The 12202-nt window shown below is 36.4% G+C and overlaps 2 pseudogenes; one reads left to right on the forward strand and one right to left on the reverse strand.

Moving 5' to 3' along the window:
- The first annotated feature begins 455 nt into the window (after nt 1-455).
- On the forward strand, nt 456-1410 carry LOC113176388 (transcription factor JunD-like; annotated as a pseudogene).
- A 6550-nt stretch (nt 1411-7960) lies between these two features.
- The window catches only part of LOC113176384 (large ribosomal subunit protein eL24 pseudogene), a 29792-nt pseudogene continuing 25550 nt past the window's right edge, over nt 7961-12202 (reverse strand).

The raw sequence follows: 12202 nt of genomic DNA on the forward strand, positions 1-12202 counted from the left end.
CATTTGTTTTATGGGTGTTTATTTTATATTGTGCTATTTTGCTAAATTTATTTATTAGTCAAGAAAGTTTTCAGGTGAAATTTTTTGGAATTTCTAAATATAGAAGCATGTCATTAGCAAAGAGAGATAGTTTGAGTTCCTCTTTTTCTCTTCATTTATCTTTAATTCTTTCATCTAATTGTTTTGGATAGTGTTTCAATGATGATGTAGAATAGAAGTGGCAAAAAGGTGCATTCTTTTTCTTTTCTTTTTTTAATTTTTAGAGGGAATGCATTAAATTTTTCTCCCTTAAGAATAATGTTTCCTAGGAGCCTCTGCCATTGGAGGTCCAGGCGCAGCTGCTGCTGCCTGGGCGGGAGCAGGGTCAAGTGTAAGGTGGTGGGGGGCGTGGATCCTCAGGGAGGCCAGGCCTCTCCCCCACCACTACAGGGCCTGCTTGGTGGGGGAGGCTGAGGATGGAAACACCCTTCTAGGGCAATGAGGCACCGAGCGGCCTGGACTGCAGCGCCAGTGGCAATGGCGGCAACTTGGCGACCCGGCTGCCTGTTCCCCTGAGGCCCCTGATGGTGGAGGCCAGAAGCAGCAGCGCCACCTCTGGCCCTCCTGCATGCAGATGGCGCCCCCAGCGCAGCGCTCCCCATGGCCTGCTCTCCACGCTGAAGTGGGGCTGCTCAAGCTCGCCTCTCCTGAGCTGGAGTGCCTCATCATCCAGTCCAACGGGATGGTCACCACCACGCTTATGAGCACTCAGTTCCTCTACTCCAAGGTGGCGGCAGCGAGGAACAGGAGTTCATGAGGACATTGTCAAGGCTCTGGAGGATTTGCACAAGCAGAACCAGCTTGGCGCGGCCACCTGCAGGAGAACCCTCTGGCAAGGCATTGGAGGCACGCACACATTGCAGAGAGCTGGCCCTGGCCAGGGGCGCGCCAGAGGCAACGGTCTAAGCAAACCTGAACAGCTATGCGGGTGACGCCACTGGTGCTGGGGGCGCCATAAGGTCCGCCTTTGCTGCCTGGCACGTTCACTTCACTTCCCACCATGCTTCCCCTGGCGCACTGAGGCCTCTATGCCTGGCCGCGCTCAAGGACAAGCCTCAGATGATGCCCCTTGTGCCAAGCTTTGGTGAGAGCAGGCTGCCATCGCCCATCCACATGGACATGCAGGAACGCATCAAGGCGGAGCCCAAGAGGCTGCTCAACAGCATCACAGCCTCCAAGTACCGAAAGCATAATCTGGAGCTCATCTCGTGCCTGGAGGAGAATGTGAAGACGCTCAAGAGCCAGAACACGGAGATAGCGTCCCAAGTGAGCCTGTTGCGCGGGCAGGTGGCACATCACAAGCAGAAAGTCCTCAGCCACGTCAACAGTGGCTGCCAGTTTCTGCCCCAGCACCAGGTGCCCGCATACTGATCCTGAGCTCGGGGCGCATAGGTGACCCCCTCCTTGAGGGACGGGTTAGTGGGGGGCGGGGAGCTTGGGCTCCCTGTACTTGGAGAGGGTGTGGCCCTGGCGACTCCTTCCCCGAGGATGCCCAGGACTTGGAGAGGGCATAGTCCCCAGGGATATCCTGGGGGGGGGGGTGTCCAGAACTTGAAGAGGGCGCCCTAGACTTTGACAAGCTGGACCCCCTGCTCCTTAGGAGTCAAGCGCATGACCCCCCTTCACGCTGCCTCTATTCCCCCTCGAGCTGCCTCTGTTGCCCACGCTTCCCTGTGTTGCACAAGCCTGAGCACCCTGGCTGCTCCTGTGGAAGCAGGCTCTTGTGGCTGCAGCCTCCAGCCTGCCTTTTCTTTTACTTTTTTTTTTTTTTTTTTTTTGCCTTTGGAAGAGAGAACAGAGTGTTCGATTTTGCACTATTTATATTTCTAATAGGGAACAAATGGTTGTGTGTGCATGTGTGTTTTCTTGTGTTTGTTTTTGAAAGAAATGGGAAGAAGAAGAAAAAAATACTATGCCTTTTCCTTGCTCTGGCTACCCCCTTCTGTCCTTTTGACATCCCTCCCCCCTGCCCTTTTGTTCTTTTGTTTTTGTTTTGCTGTGAGTCCACATTCCTGTTTGTAATCCTTTGTTCTCCCAGTTTTCTGTTTTTAGTGTAAGTTTCCCTTGTGTTTAGGATAGACAGCTTTTATAGTGTTAAGATATATCTCTACTATACATAGTGTTCTAGTGTTTTGACCATGTATTTAGTCAAATGCTTTTCCTGCAATTATTGAGATAATTTTCTGATTCTTGTCTTTACATCTATTTATTTAAAAAATGTTAATTTATTTCCATGTGTTGAACCAACCCTGCATCCCTGGGACAAACTCCACTGATCATGTTGTAATATCTTTTTAATATGATTTTGCATGTTGCTTGCCATAATTTTAATGAGAATTATTACATCTCTGTTCATCAGGAATACTGGTCTGAAATATTCTTTCCTTGATTCATCTCAATCTGGTTTTTGCATCAGGTTGATATTAGTTTCATAGAAGGAGGTTAAAAGGTTTTGCTATTTTCTATTTCATAAAATAATTTTAGAAGAATTGGTGTTCATTCTTTTTTCAACTTCTTGTAGAACTGGGCTGAGAATTCCTCTGATACTGGGTTTATCTTAGTTGATAGGCTTGTGATAAACACTGACTTGGGAGAATTAATGTAGTACACTCAAGACTTCATGCATTAGAGGAGAAATGACTACCCTAACATTAGCTTGCTTTGACAAATGTTAGTCATCAAAAAACAATATATTTAATTTTTTTTTGTTTTCCCCAGGAGAGGACTGAAACCTCCAAGACTCCTTTTTTTTAAAATCACGTATGTGTATGTCTATGTGTGTGTGTGTGTGTGTATCCACAGTTTTGTGGTCGCTTGGTAAAACTGCATTAAATAACACAGCCATGACTCCATTTTGGGTATTTTACTCAAGGTTTTTAGCCCACCTCTTAAATTTTTGATCTAAACAACACTTAAAGTAGCTATAATTTCTATCAGAGTCTCTACATGGAAGTATGAAATGATGGGATAAAATATTTTAACACTCTAACTCTCCAATATTCTCAAATTTATTTCTAATGGAATTTAATGTTATTCATACTCTTGACATAATGCTCCTGAAATAAATGTAAAAAGCTTTGAAATAAATAAAACACATGAGATCAGTCAAGGGAAGTGACAGAGTCCCATGGCAGCAGGATGAAGATTATGAAATGCTTCTGAATTAAAAGCTAAGTTCCATGAGAGGTGGAATCAACATTTTTCATGTGTGTGTGTGTGTGTGTGTGTGTGTGTGTACGTTGGGATAATTACTACACTAAGATATTAAGGTGTTTGTAAAGTAGGAGAATATAAGATACTATCACAGTGTTAAGAAATAGGGAAATAAGGGAAGCACTATCATAAATATCATGCTGAATTTAGCTGGAAATTTAAATGTGAAGCCTAGAGATGTTTTGTAGAAAGAAATAAAGTTAAGCAAATAGAACATCAGTTCTCTTGCTGCTGAGGACAGAGTAGAAGGCAATAGTTTACAATTTTTTTTAATAAATTCAATAAAGATTCTTCATTTCAAGGGAAACTAATAAACCAGGCTGTGGTAGAAGAAACTGTCAAGTTCAACTTGTTAAACTGTCTTTCACACATCTATGACCAAGAAGGGAAAATGACTATTTCCCATGAATAAATTCAGTAATAACAGAAAGTCTTCTCAGATAAATGGCTACACTGAATAATGCTGCAGTATTCATTAACTCTGTTGCCTCATCTAGAATAGTCACTCAGTGCCTGAAAGACTTATGGGTACAAAGTAGGTACCCAGGGCTTTGAGTTTTCTTCGGGAAAAGTTGTCTTTTTTTCCCCAAGCTTTGGCCATCCTGATATCAATGTATGGATTCAGATGTTTGGGGCAAAGTTGTACTCTGATGATCCAATTACCTTTCGCCTTTAAAATTACAAAAAAAAAATATTGAAAATGCTTACTTTAAGAGTAGAGAATAGAGAGAAGGAGAAGGGAGAGAAGGGGAGGATCTGGAGCCTGAAATGGAGTAAATTATATCCCATGCATGTATGATTATGTAAAAACAAACCCAACTATTATGTACAATAATACAAACACAAAGTATATATGTAGGGGCTGAAGTTGGGACTCAGTGGTAGAGCACTTGCCTAGCATGTGTGAGGTACTGGGTTTTATTCTCAGCTCCGCATATAAATAAATGAATAAATAAACATCCATCAAAAAAAAAAAGAAAGAAAATGCTTACTTTACCTAAACACCCAAAGTCTGTTGTAATTCATTAAATGAATTTAAATTGTCTTTGAAAAACATTTTTTCTTTAAATTTTTCAGTGAACAAAATCATCCTTTGGTATTTGAGTGAAAAATCAATAAAAATTCATTTGAAAGTTTAAATATTTTTCAATAAAAGACAAAATAACTTTAAATTATCATAAACTGCTTTTATTACAGAAAAGTCAGTAATGTGATAGAGAGTATTTGGTTTATATTGCTGTTGTCATGTTTTTTTTTCTTTTTTTTCTTTTTGTTCTGTTCCTAGCAAAACAATGTAAGGCCTCTCACTATACCCCAGATATGTATGGCTTGGTGTATAAGAACATAAATTTTTATAAACCCCAAACTAATGTTTCATGTGAGCATGTATACTCTTACAATATATTTGTTCAGGTTTTTCTATTGGAAACATTTTAGAGTAATGACACCCTATATAAATGGATATGCCTCCCATAGAGCTTTATTTTCCAAATGACTAGTTTCTGAGAAGTAAATATGGAGTGTGAATTGAGACATCTTCTCTTAGAAAGAAATCAAGGAAGGGATGGAAAATGAGAAATAAAAAATAACCAATGAAATGAGGAAGGAAGAAAGTAGACACGAGAGAAAGGAAGGAAGTAATTTGACTAATGTTTTTTCTCATTTGGGAATGGAAATAGGTTAAAGCACCTTCTTCCTGAGGGAGCCAGTTTTTCTTCGAATTTCCCCTTTCCATTGTAGTCTATCTTCTCATTCTCTCACCCTCATCATATTGAATATTTAGCAGATATACATTGTCATTATGAACCATCTGTGCTTGAAGAAAATTTTTTTCAGCTACTGCACAGTCCAGCTTAGCCATGAGCAGGTAGTTTAAGAACTGTGAAGAAAAAAAAATGTTGATGCCAATCTTGCAGGATTTTCTCTTTCCCATTCTAGAAACCAAAATGAGAACCTCTTTACGTTAACCTTGTCTGAGAAATGTAAGGGAAGGTCCCGACTTGCCCTGGTCACGTCCAACTCTACTAAATATTGTTGTGAGCATAATGGAACTTGATCTGGAAATATATGACTCACAGACCATGTTATCTGTTTCTGGTAGGTTAGTGTTAGTAACTACCATAGCTCAGAATTGCAAAATCTACATGGAAAGTGTTAAATTTAAAAAAAAAAAAATGGAGAAAGATTATGCACCTCTCAGTATCACCAAATGCCTATTATTTATCTGATCAATAGGACTGTGTTTCTCAGTAATATCACCCACAATTTATCTGTCCCTTAATGTGTATCAGCAAACCCCTTTACTTAGACTATCTTCATTTATTTCAACCAGAGGTATGTTGGGTGTTAGGGTCTGTAAACAAGTCAAGATGGCCCCTGGCATTTTGCCAGAGGGAGTGGTTTGTGAAGTAACGCCAGTGGGCCACTAAGTGTGGAGATTCCTTATTGGTTGACTGCTGTATCTAGTTTATGTTAATTAAGATAAGCTGTGTGAATTCAGTAATGTATATATATACCCCTCCTGTACTACAATAAATGGCTCCCATTGCTCATCACCCCCCAGTTAGTTTGCTGCAGCCAGACTGTGGCAGTTGGGTAAGAAAAAGAAAGTAATCTCATTTTATAGGTAGCATATTGGAAGTGAAGTGGACTTGAAAGAATATCAGGTAATTCTCTCATAAATATGAGTTTAGTAAAATAAGTTTAGAACATCTTTTCCTTAGTATTTAATGAATTACTACCTATGGAGCAGAGTGATAAATAATCATTTTTATTGATGTATAAGCATCTTTTTAATGTAAGGTACTAGTTTATTCACTAAGGGCTTATGTCCACTGTTCTCTAAAAAGATAATGAAAATAGAAAAAAAAAGATAAATAAAAGTAAAAGAAAGAAAGAAAGGAAGGAAGGAAGAAAGAGTTGTTGGAAATTATTAATTCTCAGTACAAATTTTATTGTTGAGGGCCAGTCCTAGGCCGAACATGTTTGAGGCTAGGAAAATCACCAAGCCTTCTTTGATTGTTTTAATGAACAGACTTTATTTTAAGGAGAGTTGTAGATTTACAGAAAAATGAATTACATAGTACCATATTCCCATATGCCTTTCCTATTCAGAGTTTCTACTATTTTTTTTCTTTGTATATTACTGAGAAACATTTGATGTAAGTAAAAAATCAAAATATTTTGCCAATAGTGATGGTACTAAATAATTATTAATGGCAATAAATAGTTTAGTTATATATTAAAACATTAATTTTACTAATATTAATTTTTAATTAATTAATTTTAAAAATTTTACAGTTTTTAAAGCATTGAGAAAAAATAATGTCAATTTTCACCATGATGGCATCTTAAAGAGTAGATTCACCATGCCAGAAGTCCCTGTTCTTCACCTCTTTAACATCTACTCTGCCTGATTTCTTGGCAATGTTTACCATTTTTAATGTTTGACTTTTCCAGAATGTCATAAATTTGGAATCACACAAATATGGCATTTCAGACAATATATTCTTTCTGGCAATATGTATTAATGATGCCTCCTTGTGTTTTCATGTTTGATAGTAAATTTCATTTTATTAAATTTTTTGAGTGACCCTCCAGTGTTTGGATGTATCAAAGTGTTTACATTAATAACAGGTAAATGGCTACTGAAATCTCTCTTAGCTGCTTTCTTTTCTTGGCAGTTATGAGTGAATAAGCTGTGGACATTTGTATGTGGGTTTTGTGAACATACCTTTCAATTCCATCAAATTAACACTGAGAAATACAATTATCGGGCCATATTAAGTGTATATTGTGATTTTTAAGAAGCTACCAAACTGTTTTCCAGAGTGGCTGTCCAATTTTGTTATCTCAACACCAATGTATGAGAGTTCCTTTTGTTCCTTATCTTTGCCAGCTCTTGATATTGTCAGGTATAAAATTTTATATATTTTAATAAATGTGCTTAATTTGTAATTCCTTTTTTCTCCCAAAACCTATTTATTATACCCAACAATTAGAATAATGCCTGAATTTAACATGCACCAGCAAGAAAATTAGTAATCCATTATCTTGGCTAATTGGGGATAAAGAAAATGTTGACATGCACCATAATTTTACCTTGAGCAAGCTTGTTTAAGACATGACTTATGCATTGTTGTATCCTTGCAACTCAGCACAGGTGGGCAGATAATAAAGACATCTATAGAGTACAAGCCTGTTCACAAATTATAATATTTTTTCTTATCACATTACACATTTGCACAGCTTTGTCAAAAGTCCTAGCTCAACAAACTACTCTGGGAATAGATAAAATATACTCTTATTCAGTGTCCCTGGGTTCAGAGACAGAATAATATAACCAGAATAAAAAGGAGGATGCTATTTTCTGGGAGCAAGAGATTAATACAGCTATTAATTTTTGGCACTGTCAAATCAGATAATAGCTAATGGTTGGAGAAAGAGGGGGGGTCCCAATGTATAAGTCAAACCCTATAAAAAACAAATGTGCCTGTCATAAATAGAGAAATGACAGGATAAGAGCATTTGAATAGTCAACTTGGATTAAATCTATGCAAGATTCCAGTACTTTCAGTCTGTGCAGTGTGTCCTAAACACATCTAAGTAAAGCTAGCATTCAATCATACATTTTTATTGCCTTATCTTAACATTTCTCCAATTAAAAGGGTTACATCTTTATTTTAAAATCTCATCTGCCAATTTAGCATTATCCACCAACTCAGGGAGCAGAAAACTTCTCTGGTTTCACAGTCTTTTTCTGAGGTGCTGCCTTTGTGGGAGTCTTAGCAGCAGCCATTGCCATTTTTTTAAATGTCTGCTTAGCTTTTTTTTTTTTCTTCCTTGACAGCTTAAGAGCTTGTTTCATTGAGCCTTTTAAACTTCTGGTTTCTGATTCCTCTTGGCCATGATATCTGCAAGGGATGCACCAGTGATGGCACTCTTAAATTTGGCTTCACATTGGGATCTCTTCTTTTGAATTTCTTCTGACTGGCCCTTTTTGTGCTTTCTTCTGTAGAGGACAGTACAGTTTATCTGCCGAGGATTCCTCTTGGATAGGAAAGCCGACTCACATTTTGCATTAAGAAATTGGAAAACCGTTCCGTCAACCCTTGCATAGCGCCTCCCATATCTGGGGTATATCTTGTATCTGCTAAAACTGCACAGCTTGACCTTCAAGGCGGTGGCTGATATGTAATTTCTTAATGACATATAATATTCAGCATCTTTTCCTATGCTTTCCAAACATATAGCTTGTTTTTCTGAGGAATATATTTATTTCTTTCATTCAAATTTAAAACAATTTTATTAGGGTAATACTGAAATACAATAAACTATACATGTATAATTCCTACATTGTCATGTTTGCACATACTTATTTACCAGTGTAACAATGACCACAATCAAGTTTTTAACATTGATAGTTTATGCAGATTGTTCTTGGTGCCCTGTTTTATTTCTTCCTCTTGTTTCCTCCTCCAAGGGGTGGGGGGAACAAAATAAAACAAAACAAACAAACAAACAAAAACCTGACTTTGTATTGTGATACATGATACAGTAAATTGGAAATCACACAAATTAATTGTCAGAGCCTTAGTCTGCATAGATAATGATCTTGGAACAATCAGTCATCCCTCAAACTTAGTTTACTCATCTGTAAGATTAGAGGTCTTCTAATCAGGACTCATGATACTTGAAAGATAAGGACAAAGTGAATAATGAATCAAGAATACTGCCTGACACAGAGAAGGCTCTTGATTTCTGGTATCCAGTGTTACCATCCATGCTTTAGTTTGGTGATGCAGAGTACATGTGGGTGACTATAAATCCATTGTTTCTTTATTTTTTATTTTATTTGTTCTTTTTAGATATGCATGATGATAGAATATATTTTGCCATATGTACTTAGGATTCTATTTTTGTGGTTCTACATAATGCAGTTTCTGTGGTCATGTGTTGAAATACAAGGATAAGAAAGTTATGTCCAGTTCCATAGTTCATTTCTGTCACCTCTAACTATAATTGTATAGACTTCAATGTTTTAAAGATTTTTTTCTTATTGGTGTTATTGAGGTTGAATGCTCATAAAAGACCCCATCAAAAATAAGTTAAGCAGTGACATTTATACTTTTGTGGTATAATTACCACAATTATTTTGATTTAAACATTTTAATTACTGAAAATAAATTATATAATCAGTTAATCAACCACTCACTTAAATGCCTTTCAAGCCCCTGGAAACAAACTCTCTTCTTTCTAACTCTATGATTTACAAATTTTGAATATTTAATATGAATGTAGTTATAGCACAGGTGAAATTTCATGTCTGATTTTGTCTACCTTTCTTAATATTTTTGAGATTTGTCAACATGGTCACTTGTGTCAGTATTTCATTTTTATTGCAGAATAATATTCAAACATATATATGGATGCTATAAAGAGATATATATTTGTTAATATGAATATATCTATATGTATTTGTGATGGCCTGAAGCACACCCAGCATGTGGGTGGCGCAGGTGGAGAGTCCCCACATGACATAAAACTTTATGATAAACAAATGGTGTAAGATACAGTGAAAATTAATGCAAATGTTGAAAAAACTGATTCATATACAGAAAAAATTATCTACAAGCTATTTTTATCTATTTAGATAACATTGTTGTAATAGAAAATTTTAATTCTATTTTATTGATTTTTATAAGAGGTAAAATTTTCAGAAATAGAGAATATTATTTTAATAAGAGTGACAAAGTTGCTTTTGATCAGTTTTGTAGAAGCAGACCTTTTTCTCCATTAAATTTGCATACATTTATTAATTGAGTGTCAGCATAGATCAGCACCAAATTACTGAGTATGCCATCACCATTGATACCAAGCCTTTGAAGACATCTCAGGATGAGATAGCTTGCTCACACTATGCTTATTAACAGGAAGATGATGGAGTTCAAGCAATACTGGATGTAAAAACACATAATGGGCAGCAGAAGGGCATGAGTGGGTCTTATTTCTGGGGAACTTTATGGAGAAAATCTGGAGCTTAGAAAAAACACGACTGTTGTTTAAATCTATGAAAGGTTATTATTATGTATCTGCTTGAAAGAATCATACAATCTCAAAACTAGATGGCCTAAAGCACACCCAGCATGTGGGTACCACAGCTGGAGAGTCCCCATATGACTGTGGCCAGGAAGAAAAGCACTTTGCATTTGAAATGACATGAACTGTCCTACACTTCTCCAAAATCTGTAGATACCAAAAGTCCCATGTGTAAGGAGCATGAGGATAATTGTTAGAGCCATGTGGGTGATTGGGAGGCCAGTAATCCTGGGTTTGGGTCCCACAAAGACAGTGACAATGTAAAGGCAAAGCAGAAATGTGTCTGCTGAGATTCCAATGCCAGCTTGAGGATAGAAAGTATTTCTTATGGAAATACAACTGAAATATTTGTTCATCTTTATCTGGATTCTTGGAAGAAAAATAGGAGTATTTGATTGCAGCAGGATTTTTATTGACATGCTTTTCAGTCAGTCTATTACACTCTATATAAAGCAGGATTTTATTCTTGATCTTAATTTCATGTCAAGAGCTTCAGTGGCCCACCACAAAGAAAGCCCTTGATGCAGGTCAAAAAAATGAAAGAAAAAAAGAAAATAAAAAGTAAGTAAAAAATAAATTTTAACTCAAACATACCTCATTCTTCAGAGTAATATTTTTGTTTACTTCTGTTTACCTCATGAAATTGCTCAGATCTTACCCTTGTCTTTGAGCCTGTATACATTATGTTTTTCTTTGTATCATAAGTTATATTATTTAATGGTCAGTATTTGTTTGATTTTCAATCTTCCCTGCAGATTTCTTAAAATTATTTTGCTTGTATATACAGTATCTGAAATACTTTTGCTTACATAAAAATCATTTACCACAAACTGTGGATTTTATGTTTGGATAGGCAGAAATAGAAATATTGGGCTGGGGTTGTAGTTCAGTGGTTAAGTGCTTGTCTAGTAATATGAGGCACTGGGTTCAATCCTCAGAACCACATAAAAGTAAAATAAAGGTATTGTGTCCATCTACAGATAAAAATATTTTTAAAAATGATATAGGAATCTTCTAGAGAAATGATCCCAACATGCCCATTTCCAAGTCTTTTTTTTTAATTTCAAGTGCTGAATTTTAAAAGTTTACAATATTTTTTGTTCATCCACATGACCTTCATTTAAATCAGATCCTATCAAACTCAGAACCTATTAAATTCAACCTGTAACATTTCTGTTAGAATATCTATCACCAATGAAAAAAAAAGAACTGTCTCCTATAAACAAGTTTAAGAAAAATTGGAAAACTTGTGTTTGTATGATGCTGGAATATTTGTTATATGACATTTCTTATATGATTTCTCTTACATCATATTCATTGAGGCACTGAAACACCCGGGGTATTGTTTCTTCTTTACAAAATCTGCCCCATGTTTTCAAACTTAAAGTCACTTTCCTACCAATGGCTGTATTTAGATAGTTGCTAACCAGTGTGCAAAACATCTCCTCTCTTATGATCTAGTTACTATCTCTTTCTTCATCTAAATCAAACAAATTCCTGAAGGTTTTGGTTTATGTACTTCATGAATAGGCAAATGTGACTTGATTGAAACTGCACTTGGAAAATATTTTTGTTAAAAAAATTAACTTAGAACACCATCAGTCAAGATTTGAATGGAAAATAGAAGAGAAAATAGTTCTCATAAAAAAATATATTTTTGCTAGGTTATTGTAAATTTCTCTTCTTCATTGCAGAAAATTTATTAAATTTATAATAAATCAATTTGTCATTTAAGTTTAAGAAGCATTTATATATTTAAAATAAGCAAGGGGTTTGGGTTGCGACTCAGTTGCTTGCCTAGTACTTGTGAGGCTCTGAGTTCAATCCTTGGCACAACATTAAAAAAATAATT

The sequence above is a fragment of the Urocitellus parryii genome, chromosome 1, assembly GCF_045843805.1.
Source record: "Urocitellus parryii isolate mUroPar1 chromosome 1, mUroPar1.hap1, whole genome shotgun sequence".
NCBI lineage: Eukaryota > Metazoa > Chordata > Mammalia > Rodentia > Sciuridae > Urocitellus > Urocitellus parryii.